Below are 14,650 nucleotides of genomic sequence, written 5' to 3'. Positions count from 1 at the left end.
GTCAGTGGGATCGGCTACAGACGGCAGATGAATCGTAACAAGGGGTTTGGTTTGATTTGGATATTACGCCATCAGTGCTGTTCAGTGTGCATGATTCCACAAGTCCCACAGTCGACAGTTGCGGCACTATTAGTTACATACACCCAACCATTAAAGCAAAAACGTACCTCATCGGATGGGGAAAATCGGTTATTAACTGACCTGAGGCCAAAAACCGCATAAAAACCAAATTACATCAGTTTTTGATTCATCTGGAGGCAAAAACCACGTAGAAATCAAAATGACATCGGTTTTTAATTGTCGAGATTGGTTACAGACATGTTCAATATCTGGTTGGGTTGGGTTGATTTGGGAAAGGAAACAAAAACTGCGAGGTCATCGGTCTCATCGGATTAGGAAAGGATGGGGAAGGAAGTCGACCGAGCCCTTTGAAAGGAACCATCCCGGCGTTTGCCTGAAGCGATTTCGAGAAATCACGGATAATCTAAATCAGGATGGCCGGGTGCGAGATTGAACCGTTGTCCTCCCGAATGCATCAGTTGTCTCGGCAGGGCGGGGGGAGGGGGGAGGGGGGAGGGGGGGGGGAATCACGTCCAGAAAGCGTTGCCCAATGCTTAGCTTAAATTCAGCTCGGTTCGTAACTAGAGCACTGAACACTATACCTTTCAGATGACTCCACAGCCAGAAGCAGCATGGATTAAGGCTAGATGATCTGGACAGCAACGCCCTAGGGAAATGACGGCTGATAATGCATTTCCGAAATGCCCCTGGGACAGCCGCCTGACTGGCTGTGCAATGTGCTGCGGATTGACATCTTGCATAAAATTGATCCTATCCTCACATCCATTCTGTTGAAGGGCTGGAGCTGACCGAAGTGGCCGAGCGGTTCTAGCCGCTTCAGTCTGGAGCCGCGTGATCGCTACGTTCACAGGTTCGAATCCTGCCTCGGGCATGGATGTGTGTGATGTCCTTAGGTTAGTTAGGTTTAAGTAGTTCTAAGTTCTAGGGGACAGATGTTAAGTCCCATAGTGCTCAGAGCCGTTTGAACCATTTGAAGGGCTGGAGTGACGTTGGTGCGCAAAAGACTCCGACAGCGTTTACTGTGACGGCGCAAGTAACAAGACTTGCAGGACTTATCTACTAAGAAAAATGCGGTCCTAGGTAAACGATGACGTAAACCCGCACCACAAAGCCGGCTTTCCACAATGAACTGATACCAGTTGGAGTGCGTGCGGATTTTCCGTCGCCCATATTTTGAAATTTTTCCTATTGACATTGTAAGGTGTCAGGCAAATCCAACACCTTCCATGAAAACCCCGACATGGTAAGCAAATCCAGTAGTATGTCACATAGCTCAAATAAATCGTGACATTAAATTAACCAAAGTAATACGAGTAACGAGTGAGCAAATGGAATACCACAGACTAACACAAGAATGCCTAAATGTATTTCATACCTTCCCACCGCGAGACAGACGCAGTTCTGAAGGGAGAACCGAGAACAGAAGCCAAGAGCAGAACCGTGTTAAGCTAGAAGGCCCTACGTTAAGGGACGGACTGGACACCCACGTCGCCAGCTAACCATTGGGACGACACCACCCGCAAGTTTTAGCGTGAGACTTTTTCGCGTGTCTGTTACGTTGCGAAGTTTAAAAACATTGCCCCACCACGAAAAGTATAACGTTTCTCATTGGATAGACATAATTTTTGTATGCGGAGCTTAAGGTTAACATTGAGACCTTGATTGGTCAGATGAAAACACAGCCAGATAGTTCTTTTAAACCAACTCTGGTAAATTGTAGTAAGGAGAAGTGAGGAGGAGAGTTACTTCGGAGACGGCGAGGTGAGCGGAGCTGTGCAGCGCGCCGCCCCCTGACGAACACCAACAAGGTAATGAACGCACGCGATGCCGCATAACAGCGCATAAAGCTTCACTCAGAACTGCAGAAGTCTCATCTGTTACACCCCCTTTTTGCGTAATACTAGTGTCGATCGTCAATTAAAGCTCATGGTGTTCACATTTGCCACTTGAAGTAAAAATCTGAAGCGCGATGATTTTTCTGTTATATAGTTATTGAGAAGCCACATCAGCCACTGTAATTTACGACAAGTTAGATGAGTAATTAAAGATAACTGAGGGTCACTGTAGACCATTTTGATAGTTTTCTCTTTTGTGAAACTTAATTTAAACCTAGATTATAGATGTGATATGGCATAGGTCATCCTTCGATCAACTGTAGAACTTGGAAACCCATTCAGGGAATATTCGTTCACATTTTTGTTGAACGCAGTTGGTTTCTACCATCCTGTATTGAAACATTTCCTTTTATCAGTAGTGCAATTGATAAACAATGTTTTGTGAGTAGAATAAAACTTCCAATGGTAAACATAACTGCTTTTTCGACGTTATTTTACCAGCTAACTAAAAATAGGAAAGCCTTGAACCCCTTCCACTAAATTTAGTTAGTATTAAGATTCTTTTACAGGGAGTGCAGTGGAGCTGACGCTGAAATCATTAAGTATTTGGTTATATCATCGCTAGTCTCACTGAACTCTTCTGAATTCTACATTTCATGTGTGGTCTGGCGTCTCCTTACCAGCAACAGATCCCCCTAAAAAACACGCTCAGAGCGTCGTCGCGCGAAAGTGGTAGGGAGACACGATATAGAACGAACAGACACCACCATGAATGTTAGAACATTTCCTTGGAGACGGGCTTCGTCTTTCCGCAGAAGGTTCCAAGGTCATTTAATGTCTACTTCCACGCGGGCAATAAATTCCAGAGCGGACGTTTGTTTTGCTGGCAAGTCAGCAGGAAGCAGCTCCCGAACGTGGCTGATTTTGTGTGAATTGCAATGAAGAACGTTCTATATGATTTTATGCGCCGCGCTCGGAGGCATGTACAAACCTCAGGTGATTTCCCTTGTACTGCATGCTTGCACACCAGCGCTCGACCCCTCTTGCGATGCTGTGGCCACATCTTCGACGTATTCCGGATCAACTGCTTTCCTCCCGCTGCCTTATTGCGCTTCAAAAGAACTCGTCTTCTCAAATTTTGTGATTGTTTTCCTCAGATCCTAAGAGACATCGGACCAATGTCTTTTCTCGTACCCTTAAATGTCCGGAACTTCCGCAGGATTACTGCTGCACAATCAAAATTCTTGTAAAAGAGCTTCAACAGCAGCACGTGACCTTACATGGAGACGCTCATGTTGGGCGTCTCGGATGCAACCTAAGGAACAGCAGCATGCTGCGTGTCTGTTGATGTGCATATTCTGACCCTTACAGCGGCATCTAATGATCAAATTTTCATTTTTTTCCCCGTGACGTTTCCCTTTGCATCAATAGTATGCCGTTTACATTTGACGTCATTCTGAGCAGTGGTTTTCTTCTACAGCCTTTTGAAACTGGAACGCCAGCTGCTGTGGCCGAGCGGTTCTAGGTTCAGTCCGCAACCGCGCGACTGCTACGGTCGCAGGTTCGAATCCTGCCTCGGGCATGGATGTGCGTGATGTCCTTAGGTTAGTTAGGTTTAAGTAGTTCTAAGTTCCAGGGGAGTGATGACCACAGATTTTAAGTCCCATAGTGCTCAGGGCCATTTGAACCATTTGAAACTGGAACTTTAGTTATGGACACCCTGTAAGGGATGGAGAAAAATTGTGGCACGAAATTTTAATCCTAGACAGCTGGTGCCCATAGGAACCAAAGTTACTAATGTTGTGTAGGTCGACAACGCACAGTTTTGAAACTACGCTCCAATTGGCCGCGGGATTACCCTGTTGCCGGTGTTGTGTACAACACGTGACCAAGAATGCTTTGCCTGCCGGAGATTGCAAATGTTTCCAAGGCGGCCCTCACGCTCGATGGTAGCGCGCAAGCCATCCACTCTGCGGGCCTGGGACCGAATCCACCGGGGGGTCCCGACACATCCATTGCAGTTTCATCACAAGACGTACCGGGAATAAACTCGTCAACAGCTGTTAGTTCACTTACAGAAAGTCTTTTACAAGTTGTGTCTTGTAGGTAGCACATTGTTTACTTGAAGCGGGGCCTCGAACTGTCTGACCGTCTGACGCGACACAAGCTTGGTAACGTCGAACAGTGTTTTGCCCAACTCTTTCAAAGATTCCCGGCATTGCCATGAAGTGACCGGTGGCATGTTCCTCTTCGTTTCTAGGTGGTTCGCGTACGGGTGGGTGAACTAGAACCTTGAAGAATCCCATAAGAAGAAGTCCGTGAGGTCTGATGATCGCGGGGGCCACGTCCTACTAGTAACTCTGCCAATCACCCGGCCGTCGAAGAGTTCATTTAACTATCCGTGCATAGCAAGACTGTTACGTGCGGGCGCCCCATCATGCTGCAACCGTATGTCCAGGGGTACCGTACATCTTCCAGTACGCTGGGTAGAGTTTCTTGCAAAAAGTGAAAGTAATTTGCTCCTGTAAGTCAAGAAGGTAGACAGACCGGCCCAATCAGATGGTCACCCACAATGTCTGCCCAACTGTTGAGCAAAAATCGTTCCTGGTGTCCGTGGACGTATGTGACGTGAGGATTTCCCTTCCCGATGGAAGGTGCACTCGTCGCTAAACAACACAATGGCGGAGAAGTCAGAATCTCGTCGCAGAAACCACCGGCAAAACCGTAGCCTGTGTTCATAATTCGCCACAGGATTTAGGTCTTGGACAGGATCAAAATTTAATGGATGGTGGCCGCTATCCCTCAAAACCTCCCGGATTAACCGATGAGTGACCCCCATTTCGTGTCCAACCGCTCGAGTAATTGTCGTTGGTGCTTCCTCGAGACGCTCAAGAAGTCTCTTCAAATGCAGCGTCCCGTCATGTTCGAGGATTTCCAGCATCGCCATGATATCTTGATGACGAGCGTGTTTCGCCAAGTTGTCTGTGAGTTGCTGTAAATGTTTGCGGGTGTGACAGGCGCCTTGCTCGGCACCGTTCCTCATACAACCGTCGAGCTTCAGGCTCATTAACGTCGTCTAGTCCATAAACAAAAACCATATCTTCTTCAAACGAATACTGTGCCGCTATGCTTACTGTGTGAATAAACCGCAGGTGACATGTCTGTGCTCCGAAGCAAGCTTACTTGTGAATGCCTCTGACTTGAGGTGAAGGCCAACAGCAAGACCTAATCGACACGTGTGTCTATCACGTTGGGGCAGGGACGTTTGTATGTGTGTATCGACAACCATTCGCCACCCCTGTACGATCGTGACCGGGCCAAATATCTCACGAAATAAGCATAAAACGAAAAAACTACAAAGAGCTATCATGCGAACTGTCCGGACACTTGGATGATGTCGTCCAGGATACCAAGCAGCATACATGGCTCACGCCAGTTGGGCATTTTGATCACAAAAGCCATACATCAACACGATATCGACCTTTTCCGCAATTGGTAAACGGTTCATTTTAACACGGGTAATGTATCACGAAGCAAATACCGTCGCACTGGCAGAATGTTACGTGATACCACGGACTGATACGTTTGTGACTATTACAGCGCCATCTTACCACAAAGCGAAAAAAGTACTCCAACTAAAACATTGTTATTTCTTTCCGTAATACACGAATGTGTAATAAAAATGGGGGTTCCTATTTTTTTTAAAATCCGCAGTTGATATCCGTTTGACCTGTGGCGTCCGCATCTCGTGGTCGTGCGGTAGCGTTCTCGCTTCCCACGCCCGGGTTCCCGGGTTCGATTACCGGCGAGGTCAGGGATTTTCGCTGCCTCGTGATGACTGGGTGTTGTGTGATGTCTTTAGGTTAGTTAGGTTTAAGTAGTTCTAAGTTCTAGGGGACTGATGACCATAGATGTTAAGTCCCATAGTGCTTAGAGCCAATTGAACCATTTTTTTGACCTGTGGCATCGCCATCTTGCGGGCAACCATAGCACCATCTGGTTACCGCCTTCAAGCTAGACGAGTTTCGTTCTTTGTAGTTTTTTCGTTTGATGCTTATTTCGTGAAATATTTGGCCCGGTCGCTATCAATGGACCTATCAATGACCACTCTTTATACAGGGTGTGCCGGCCGTTGTGACCGAGCGGTTCTAGGCGCTTCAGTCTGGAACCGCGCGACCGCTACGGTCGCAGGTTCGAATCCTGCCTCGGGCATGGATGTGTGTGACGTCCTTAGGTTAGTTAGGTTTAAGTAGTTCTAAGTTCTAGGGGAATGATGACCACAGGAGTTGAGTCCCATAGTGCTCAGAGCCATTTGAGCCATACAGGGTGTAACAGGTAGAAACGCAGATATTTCTAGTGGTGAATGAGGGCAGTTACTGAATAACATTACACTAGTATTTACGTCGGTTGCAGACTGTTATAGGTATTACAAGTCGTATGTATTTAGGTTGATTAGTACTTCATGTGGCAAGAGGAAGCCATTAATGTTCATTTTTGCCTGCGCAGCAGGTCAGATGTTGAACTGTGAACATGTGCACTTAAGCTGCTTAGTCTATACTAACAGGTGTAGTCCGCTTAGTACTGCAGGATGACCATGCAGAAAACATCAGGACGCAACATTTTTGTGGTGCTCGTGGGAAGACGGTTCGACACTGAGAGAAAACAACCAACAGACTGACTGTTACATATTAAGGTACCATTTATAAAAATATTTGACCTTATGCCCGTTATATCCAGTATATTTCAAATACGTAATTGACAAACGCCGCCGGCCGCGGTGGTCTAGCGGTTAAGGCGCTCAGTCCGGAACCGCGCGACTGCTGCGGTCGCAGGTTCGAATCCTGCCTCGGGCATGGATGTGTGTGATGTCCTTAGGTTAGTTAGGTTTAAGTAGTTCTAAGTTCTAGGGGACAGATATTAAGTCCCATAGTGCTCAGAGCCGTTTGAACCATTTTGACAAACGCCTCTCTACTTCGTAGTTGCTAAGCGGTACACCGTTGTCAAAAGAGCGGAGCCGGTGACACTTGTGGCAGCACGGCAGCCTCCTCTAGCAGCTGCTGATGAGCTCTCTCGGGGTCGGAAACTCGCGTCGTGGTTGCAGGCCGTGGCCCACCACAGGATGCTGCGTTTCCGGCCCTCAGGAGTGGGAGTGTCGTGGCAACGTGGCCCACCGCACCGTCGGGGAATGCGAGATAGCGTCTCGGCGGAGGGCAACGAAAGCGAAGGGAAGGGAAGGGAAGGGTTGAGCGTGAGGGCCCCTGCGCCCGCAGGTAGCGGGCATTCCTGGCCCTCGCCCTGCCCGCCTAATTGGCCCTTGGACGGAGTTCCTCAGGGCGCTCATTACGTGCCACTGGTCGCTCCGTGTCCAGCGCTGCGGCCGCTCCGTCAAATCGCAGTAAACGCTTCCTACAAAAATTCGTTTCACTTGTCAATAAAATTTTCGCCCCGTATATTAAGGACTCTTCAATTTGCACACGTGTTATTAATATCTGCAGACATAATTATTTCCAGTTTTTCCGAGGCAGTCAAATAGCAATAGCATACAAATCTAGGGTTACAAGATTAATTACCAAAACACAGAATGCTTGACTAATGATTCAGATGAGCTATACATTGAAGGAAAGAAAATCAAAAAGATAAACACTTTTTGTTATTTGTGATCCTTTTTAGAAATCGAGGGAAAATCAGAGTCAGAAATCAATAAAAGAATTAGTAGCGGACGGAGGGTCATTGGGATGCTTAACGCAGTCTTATGGCGCAGGAATATTATGAGCAGAACTAAAATATTAATATACAAATCTATATTAGATGTATGGAACGGCGACCTGGACAATTAACCTGAAGCACAATAAAAAAATTACAAGCTCTACAGATGGATTTCTGTAGAAAATCGGCAAGACTCTCCAGGAAAGAGAAGGTAAGGAACAACGAAAAAATAAGAATGAAAATAAATCAAAAAATATATGACGTAATGAATAGGAATAAATTACAGTGGTACGGGCATGTACGACGAATGGGGGATGCCAGAATATGAAAATTGATACTGGAGTGGGAACCGGAGGGGAGAAGAAGAAGAGGACGACGTATGACCACCTGGCTCCACAATCTATAGCACACAATGAGGAGAATGAGCGCAGAGGAAGAGGACACACAAGATCGAAACACCTGGAGGAATATTTTGAAAATGTAGTTTAAGAACGTTTATTCTTTGTATAATAATTTCCAAGTAAATTATTATCTTGAAGATAAGCCTCTGTAATGAGGAAAAGCTCAAAATAAAAAAAATCATTATTTACCTAATATTTCTGTTATGTTTATCACATTGTTAAGAAAGAAATGAATGTTTATTTTGTTTTTACTTTTTAATTAAAAATGCCTTTGTTTTAATTATTGCCACCCCAATTCGCGTAAAAAATCCGTGGCACACTCTCTCCTGTTTCGCGATAATATAAAGGGGCTGCCTTTCTTTGAACTTTTTCGATGTCCTCCGTCTATCCTACCTGATGCGGATCGCACACCACGCATCAATACTGTAGGCAATCTCTTTAGTAAACTTGTTGCATCTCCTAAGTGTACTGCCAATAAATCGCAGTCTTCGGTTCGGTTTCATCACATTATCTATGTGATCGTGTCCTTCAGTGCTGTGCCAAATTCTCCACGCAATGGTACATCCTGCATCTGACCGTCGTATACCTCTTCTTCCTGTTCCCTTTAAAAATGTTGAAATGGCTCTAAGTACTATGGGACTTAACATCTGAGGTATCAGTCCCCTAGACCTAGAACTACTTAAACCTAAGTAAGGACATCACACACATCCATGTCCGAGGCAGGATTCGAACCTGCAACTGTAGCAGTCGAGTAGGTGTCCCTATTAGTGTTAGCTCTGCAGGTGCTCTTTGCAGCTCACAATCTATGGAGTCTGTTCTGCGACTTGTGCTGCTTCTTCAATAACTTCAGATACAAGCATTTTCCATCCGTTTTTAAGTTGCGGTTGCGAGCTGCACCGATTTGGAAAGTCGATCGCGGTTCCGTCGCAGTCTTCCATTTACATTGATGTACCAGGTGATTATGCCCTCCTCCTTTTGTCCAAGCTCATGTTGACACGTCAAAAAGTGCACTGCGAGTAGTATGAGACTATGAATCACCGTGACTGACCACGACACCTGATGGCCATAGTAGGAACTGGACGGTGGCGTTGTAACGCATGGAAATCGCGCACCGCATACTCTGGACATTAACGCTACCATGTTTGGTACTCGTACAGCGATTAGGTCCCGTGTTACAACGTGTTGTTGACGGTGTATTCTGTCCCATTTGAGCTTCATTCATTTCAGATACATACTTCAAGTAAGCAGTCCTCTTTGTCATAATTACGTGAATTGGTATTCAAATTTTGGTTCAAATAAGTAATTATAAATCATTTAATTGTGATACGAACTTTATGAAATAAACTCATACCTTAAAGCTTACGTTGGTATTCTCTTTCGTCCTACAATGGTCCAAGTCAGGTGACCCTAATTAAAATATAAATGTGACCGATTTCTTCTGCATAAGTGAACTGTGCTCTGACTGTGGTACCGTCCCATGGTAAAACAGGCGCCTCTACTTGTAACATATAAATTTCTGCTGTAGGAAATTTACATAATTATATTTGGCAACGGCCTTGCCGCAGTGGATACACCGGTTCCCGTCAGATCACCGAAGTTGATCGCTGTCGGGCGTGGCTAGCACTTAGATGGCTGACCATCTGGGCCGCCATGCGCTGTTGCCATTTTTCGGGGTGCACTCAGCCTCGTGACGCCATCAGAGGAGCTACTCGACCGAATAGTAGCGGCTCCGGTCAAAGAAAACCATGATAACGACCGGGAGTGCGGTGTGCTGAACACACGCCCCTCCTATCCGCATCTCTGAGTAAGGATGACACGGCGGTCGGATGGTCCCGATGGGCCGCTTGTAGCCTGAAGACGGAATACGTTCTCAGTTATATTTACCAAAGTGCTGAGATCACAGAGAGTTTCAGTTACTGTAACTAAACAGTTTGTTGGTTTAATGTTGTACAAGGCGTACACTACCTGGTATTAAGTTTTTTTGTTGTGTGTATTGGTGTCGCAGGTAGTTTGCATCCTGCACTGCCATATAATGGATGGTTTCCGTCATACGTTCTCCCACATTGGCAGCTACTTAACAACGAATATGGACGGTATGGACTGGCTGTATTTACTAATTGTATCCCTTGCCATGGGATATTAAGTTTTTAACACGGCTGATTGTGCTTAAGATGAACTGCACACAGTTGGGATTGAACGAAGTTGATCGTTAGAGTAATAGACACTCTCGATGAGGCTGTCAGGTGGGTTTCAACAACTTCGAAAGATTTCCCTTGACTCACTAATGCCAGATCATCGGCATAAAAGAAACGACTTTAGTTTGTATACAGACTGAAGCGACAATGCCGCGCGGCGTAGCAGCTTGGTTTAAGGCGCCTTGTCACGATTCGCGCGTCTCCACCCGTCGGAGGTTCGAGTCCTCCCTCAGTCATGGGTGTGTGTGTTGTCCTTAGCGTAAGTTAGTTTAGGTTAGATTAAGTAGTGTGTGAGCTTAGGGACCGATGACCTCAGCAGTTTGGTCCCATAAAAAAAGCGACAGTGAAAATTTGTACCGAGGGCGGGATTCGAACCCTGGTCTCCTGCTCATTAGGCAGATGCGCTAAGCACTACTTCACCCTGGCTTTACAGAACTGCAAGGACAACCCTTACATGCTCCCCTACTAAATCCAAATTCCCATTCACATCTTAGCCCACTTGGCACTCCCTCTAAACTCGAATAGCACGAGACCCAGTTTCGAACCACGTCCTACATACACATTTTCATTCGTTGCTTCAGTCCGCATACATATATAATAGATGTCTGAGAGGTGAAAAGGCCTCTGGAAACATACTGTTTCTTTTGAATAAAGCACTTATGCGTAAGTCATCGATTTGATTTCAGGACGACGAAAGGCCAATCACCGTGAGTTTCCCGAATGCTTACTAAATCGTAATTCTAGTCATGACACACATGATTTAGCAATTCTTTCTTGTTGGATTTAAGACATTCAATAGCGACTGAGATGGAGATCAGTCTTGGCTCTGAAAAAGTCCTTTCTCTATTAATCATGTTGATCACTGAGTTGTTTCTAGAGTGCTGATGTTCAGTTCAGTGCCTGAATTTGTAAACCAGATAACTGGGCAGGGGACGTGCAGGAATCAGCTGTTAACTGAAAACAGAGTAAAGAAATAAGTATATGCTTTTCATTAGTTTGGAACAAGTAGAAAAGTGTTGCAGCAAACAGTTATGTTTACCCTTGCAGTTTGTTAAACAATCCAACGTGTCCACATGGAACTGCACATGACAATATTGTGGTATGCTACCATGGACTACAGCTTAAATAGGTAACTGGCGGAGGCAGGAGAAAAAGGGGGGGGGGGGGGGAGGAAGGGGGAATTGTAATAAATTTCATGTTTGGTTATCTATTTTGTTTTTGGATATGAGGACGATCAGTTTGATCGAAACTAGCCATATCATAAATACTTATTTAAATAATGATGAATTTTTAATAGAACACGTATTTTCATTAAACTGAAAAGCATACAATAATTTCTGCTAGCCCCATACAGATACTTCTGAAAAATGTATCATATTAAATTTTTAATAGATGTGAAAATACTTGTAAGATTTATAATTAAAAACATGGCTCGCATGCAATACGTAACTGATGTATGAACAGTTCACCTACTAAATATTATACATGGCAAGAGCGTCACGTTTTCCGTTATAAATGTTGCAAGTGTTTTCTTAGCTATTAAAATTTCACATTCAGAAATTATTAGAACTATTTGTATGAGGTTAGGAACCCATATGGACTCTAAGATGATTTTTATGCTTTTTAGTTCAGTTTAAAAGTGTTATATTAAAAATTAGTTTTATTTCAATTATTATTTTTTGTTTTTTAGACTTGTGTGCGTGAAATTTCTCATCTTATTTTAAACCGTTGTTGTTGTCTACATATCTAAATGATATGGAGGACAGGGAGGCAGCAGTCTGCGGTTGTTTGCTGATGATGCCGTGGTCTACGGTAAGGTGTCGAAGTTGAGTGACTGTAGGGAGATACGAGACGACTTGGACAAAACTTCCAGTTGGTGTGATGAATGGTAGCTAGCCCTGAATGTGGAGAGATGTAAGTTAGTGCGGTTGAGTAGGAAGAACAAATCTGTAATGTTCGGATACAGTATTACTAGTGTCTGGTTTGAAACAGTCAAGTTGTTTAAATATCTGGGCGTGACGTTGCAAAGCGATATGAGGTGGAACGAGCATGTGAGAACTGTGATACGGAAGGCAAATAGTGGACTTCGGTTTACATGGAGAATTTTAGGAAAGTGTGGTTTACCTGTGAAGGAGACCACAATAGGAAGATGGTGCGACCTGCTCTTGAGTACTGATCGAGTGTTTGGGGTCCTTAGCAGGTCGGATTGAAGGAAGACATCGAAGCAATTCAGAGGAGGGCTGCTACATTTGTTACCGGTAGGTTCGAACAAACCTTAAGTGTTCGGAGATGCTTCGGGAATTCAAATGAGAAGAAGGGATGCGCCATTCTTTTCGGGAAACACTACTGAGAAAATTTAGAGAACCGGGATTTGAAACTGATTGCCGAGCGATTCTGTTCCGGCTAACGTACATCGCGCTTAAGGACCACGAAGATAGGATACGAGGAACCAGGGCTCATACGGAGGCGTACAGACAGTCGTTTATCGCACGCTCTATTTGCAAGTGGAACAGGAGGGGAAATGACAATTAGTGGTACAGGGTTCCCTCCGCCATGCACCTTACGATGGCTTGCGGAGTGTGTATGTAAATGTAGAACATTATGATACGATTATTTTATTGTCACTAACTACTTTGACCAAATTCTGACAAGGATAGGGAATGACTCGAAAAGCAGCAGAGGCTGGCCGACTGGCCATGGGCCGCCAGGAGCAGTGTGAAGAGGAGGGCAACAACACGAGAAAGACGGACAACGGAGACGGCAAGGTAGAGTAACAAAGTTCAGACGAGTAATCCAAGAGCAAAAACCTAAGCCTTAGAGAAATATGAGACCAAACTAAAGGTGTGCAGTGGGTGAGACAGCAGAAAGTACACAACTACAGGCAGAGCCACGGCGCGGCTAGCTTTATAGTGCAGCCGAGAGCTCTAATTGGCTGGCAAGGTAGATGTGACCGTGCAGCGCCGCGAGGACATCGCTGCAGACGCAGTACTAGCCTTCCCAGATGCAGCAGGGCCGTCTAGGGGTAATCACCAAGTGCCGAGCATACTGCCTGGAACGCATTCAGATGCTATTCACACAGCACGCTAGTTCTGGAGGTATATGAGATGTCAAGTGCTTCGAGCCCTTTTTTTCTCCACCCCCATAAGCGCTAGGCGGATCACACAGACAAGAAAGCTAGTTGAGTTTTGAGAAACCCCATATGTCCAAAGCCGCCTGGAGTGGCCGTGCGGTTAAAGGCGCTTCAGTCTGGAACCGCGTGACCGCTACGGTCGCAGGTTCGAATCCTGCCTCGGGCATGGATGTGTGTGATGTTCTTAGGTTAGTTAGGTTTAAGTAGTTTAAGTTCTAGGGGACTGATGACCTACGATATTAAGTCCCATAGTGCTCAGAGCCATTTGAACCAATACAGGCAACAACACGACTCGTCGGGCCAAACTACGTGCGTCTAGTTCAGCTGCTGTCGAGTTTCTGTGTTGCGTGCCCGGCTGAAGACGTGCAGCCATAGTTGCCGCTGTGAGCAACTAGCTTTTTATAACGTATCCGGTTAGCAATGTTCACTCGGAAATTGGTTCAGTTGCACCTGCGTACATTGGCAGCAACAATTTCTGTTGGGTTTGAAACTGTCACCTACACTGCGTGACACTCGTCTCCATTCCGTCTCGGTTAGGATCTATTTACACTTACTGTTCTTAGGAGGTATTACATGTGTGCGAGTGGTACTCCATTCCCTGTAGAGACCTGGGACAGCCCCTGTTGATAATACAACACATCGGTAACTCAATTCTCGGTCTGGCAATTGTCACGTCGAAATAGGATTGCTCATTTCTGCCATTGTGATACTCACAACGTTGCCCCATTTATGGAGTACATTCATTGTAAACGAAAGGGAAAGACACATCACCTAACTGTGACGAACTGCGTCCACGATGGAAGTTCACATGAGCACCTGGTACCAGGCATACATTATCTACAGTCTTTCAAAGTGATCAGTATGTTTTTTTAAGGGACTATTTATTGTTTTGCTGGTATTTCTTTTATAAAAGTTTCCTACTGTTGACAAAGAAAACGATCAGCTACTATCTCTGTCTCAAATTATACAGGGAAAACTGCGAAAATTACTGTTTACTTCTAATCCAAAGCTGTTTCTTACGCATTTATACGGTATTTAAGATTAAAACAAGGATATTAATGAAGTGTAACTATTTAAAAAACTTGGAGAGTTAAAGGACTTGCAATATATCAATAGAGGATAAGATTCTTACTCTCCATAAATTAAAGCATCCGGTGCTAACAGCTCATTTGCTCCCGACAAACAACTTCATTAAATGTGCTCGCGAGACCGGTTGTAAGCGACCAGGTGTTACTTCCTTCTGAGATGAGCAGTCATGTTTCAGGCAGTTTATATGTCGTAAACGATGTTTTTGTAGATAGC

General features: G+C 45.1%; 1 protein-coding gene and 1 pseudogene across 1 annotated transcript in view; both read left to right on the top strand.

Moving 5' to 3' along the window:
• Positions 1-14,650, top strand: part of LOC126354769 (UPF0489 protein C5orf22 homolog) — a 1,899,147-nt gene that overhangs the window by 1,531,649 nt on the left and 352,848 nt on the right. The gene's annotated exons all lie outside the window — the stretch shown is intronic.
• Positions 9,570-9,687, top strand: LOC126356613 (5S ribosomal RNA; annotated as a pseudogene).

This window comes from Schistocerca gregaria, chromosome 3 (genome assembly GCF_023897955.1).
Source record: "Schistocerca gregaria isolate iqSchGreg1 chromosome 3, iqSchGreg1.2, whole genome shotgun sequence".
Lineage (NCBI taxonomy): Eukaryota > Metazoa > Arthropoda > Insecta > Orthoptera > Acrididae > Schistocerca > Schistocerca gregaria.
The sequence above is the reverse complement of the archived record's forward strand: the minus strand, read 5'-3'. Positions and strand labels throughout refer to the sequence as shown.